Genomic DNA, 2,937 nt, shown 5'->3' with positions numbered 1-2,937 from the left:
ATGTACTGTAACATGGATATTAAACTATGATTACCGCTTTTTAACTGAGATGTGTATTATCCAATCAATATTATCTGTAATTGAAATACTCATACATTATGTATTCCCATCATGTTGTTAAGTATAAAAACATGAAAATATAACTTTACATTATTTCAGTTATATACATCAGTTCAGGCTTGATAAAGATTTTTTTTTACACTACGATTTTTAGAGGAATAAGCCCAGAGGTACAATAAATAGCTTTCCACTGTATGCAGTAATGCAATTCTAGTTTTTCAAAAAGTTTAGATTACCATATGAATATTATTTTAGTTTGGTCATTCTAGCATTGAATATTAAAAATCAGAATGCATCCCCCAACATTCCTGATGAGGAGTAATGCACAGAACACCTACGGATTACAGATGCATCAAGAAAGGGTTTAGTTTAATTAGGGGGAAGTTACTGCTAAGTTTGAAATTGAAAACACTGCATATACCTCTTTTGCTGACTGCACTGAGAGTATACACTGTGCTCACGTGCTTGCAGAAACAGGCTCAGAGCTTGTACCACAAGAAGGGATTTCAAGTTTTTGATAAATGCTCTGTCTTCTCCAATGTTCAGTAAACATTTTACTTAAGCCTAAGATATGATTCCAACTAAAACTGCAAGTCATATTTCAAATTTTATTTAAGTCCAAAACAAAACAGAGATTTACTGATACTGCTTGAGGCAATGTATCCACAATGCAGAAAAACATAAGCTTTTCAACCAAATGTAGAGAATTTTATCTACAGGGAAAGCCAGAGAAATATGATGTTGCTTTGATTTGCACTTGCATTTAAATTAATGTTATTGCACCTCTCCTAGTATTCCTTTTTGCTTTATAAGTAGAGTTATCATTTTAAAATACACATAATTAAAATGTATGGCAACTCCAGATAGCAAAGAATATTCGTAATGATTAAGATTCAGGAAAGTTTTTATATTTTCATCAGTACAGACTTGCATCTAATTCGAGTTATTATTGATCTTAATTCAAAAAGACATTGCCAAGGTTTTGGGATTTTTTTAATAACAAAAAACTTTACTAGCTACTGCTTAGAATTACCTTTTAACAGTTTAAAAACTGCTTCCTTAAAAGAATAATTTGAGAACTGTGTTTGCTTCATACTTTAAAAAAATGTTTAACGCTGTTTTACTGCTTGCCATTTCTCAATTTTTACCAATACTCTTCTCTCTCTGTACATGTATTTACGAACACAATTGTACAAAAGTAGAGATAGATATGAATCAAATCTTTGGATCACGAGTCCCTGCATGACAGAGTTGAGAGGAGCTCTAAATCAGCACTCATCTGACTCTTCATGTGCTGGTATCAAGTACCACTCCAACCTATATCAACCTTGATCTTCAAAGTTCAAAATGTGTATCTAAGCATCACGGCTTGGGCTTGTCTGTAGAAAAAAACACTGAACAGATTCAAATGAGCTGGGGGTGGCGACACTGCCAAAAACACATTGACCCAACCTTGACAGTGTCCTTTTAGATTTCAGACTCTCTATAACCAAATGGTAGCTAGTAAAATTAATGGAACACTTACAAATAAAACCATAGAAAAAAGTTTATTTCAAATGTCAAGCATTGCCAAGTAATTTTATATTAACACCAAATGTTAAAGAATAGGATATACAGCAAATTTTAATAACAATATTAAATTACAAGATTTGAACCTTTTAATTATTATTTTTTCTCTTCTCAACATTACATATTTGGCTTTGAAAAATATGGAACTGATGCCTTAAGCCTTATTTTCATATTCCACTTCCCCGCAGTCTAGATATTTTTTTTCTTTTTTTTTTCTTGTTTTTTTTTTTCTTTTGTCATATTCAACCATTATGGAAGCAAATTTATTTAAAAGCCAGTTTTTGTTTGTGAAAATACCTAAAAATATTTTTTTCTTTTTAAGTGTTTTTTTTTTCTTATAAAACATGTCACATCTTGATGCAATTGATGTCAAGTGTGCTTAAGTCAATATGAACCAAGGGACTAACAATGGTGGCTGCAGAAACCGGTGTGTTGCCTGTACAACGACTTCAGTTAGATTACAGTACTTCCATGTTAGCTGTGCATGTCAGTCAAGCTTCATCTTGAACTTGTGTAGAAAATGGTGTTGTGTTTTCAACTAAGCATTCATTACAATCCAAGATGAACTCCACAAATATAAGAATTCTTGGCTGAAAGAAAAGTCTTCAAGATACTGGATGCCTCTCACCACTTTGACAATAAACGCACAAGAAAACCATTGTGTAAGGCACTCAAAAGGTTCTTATCAATCACGAGAGATCAGTCACACTGACATTCATTCCCATGCCAGGACTCACGTAAGGTACTGCATGCACTGCTTTTGGAAATTCTGGAGTCAAAACACGTCCATTTTCTCCAGTACTTCCTGTAATTGACAGCCTTGCCTTGCTCCTCATGGCATCATTCAAGGTCATCTTAAGAAAGAGAAAGAAAAATAAAATGATACATTACAGAAATCCAGCGTTTCAGATAGAGGCCCTGATTCTCTTCTTGCTTACATCGGGCTGGCACCAGTGTAACTCCATTGACCTCAATGAGGTTACTCTTGACTTACTCTAGAGTAAGTGAGAGGAGAATCAGATCTTTTTTCAGTTCCTTTAGAAAGCCTTTAAGCAAATGAAAACAGACATTTAAAGCAAAAGCTGGGCTACAATTAGTCAAGCACATCTATGCCAGCACGACCCACATTCACTGAAGGACTTGCAGTCAGTAACTGGTCATTCAGTTAGTTACTGAGCGGAAACATGAACAAACACCAACAATACATACATTATGATCCCTTGGCCAACTTCCTCATTCAATAGCTTAAGGACACAACAATGAAGCTACAGCGTGCACTTAGAAGTTTGTATTAGAACCTCGTTCCTA

At 34.2% G+C, this 2,937-nt stretch overlaps 1 protein-coding gene across 3 annotated transcripts in view; it reads right to left on the bottom strand.

Moving 5' to 3' along the window:
• Window positions 1-2,345: 2,345 nt before the first annotated feature.
• GRIA2 (glutamate ionotropic receptor AMPA type subunit 2) overlaps window positions 2,346-2,937 on the bottom strand; it is a 94,217-nt gene continuing 93,625 nt past the window's right edge. For all 3 annotated transcript variants that reach the window (XM_086747875.1, XM_086747874.1, XM_086747873.1), the window contains one exon: window positions 2,346-2,483. The gene's annotated coding sequence lies outside the window, so the exon portion shown is untranslated. The remainder of the gene's footprint in view (window positions 2,484-2,937) is intronic.

This window comes from Chlamydotis macqueenii, chromosome 4 (assembly GCF_036417535.1).
Source record: "Chlamydotis macqueenii isolate bChlMac1 chromosome 4, bChlMac1.mat, whole genome shotgun sequence".
Taxonomy (NCBI): Eukaryota; Metazoa; Chordata; class Aves; order Otidiformes; family Otididae; genus Chlamydotis; species Chlamydotis macqueenii.
The sequence above is the reverse complement of the archived record's forward strand: the minus strand, read 5'-3'. Positions and strand labels throughout refer to the sequence as shown.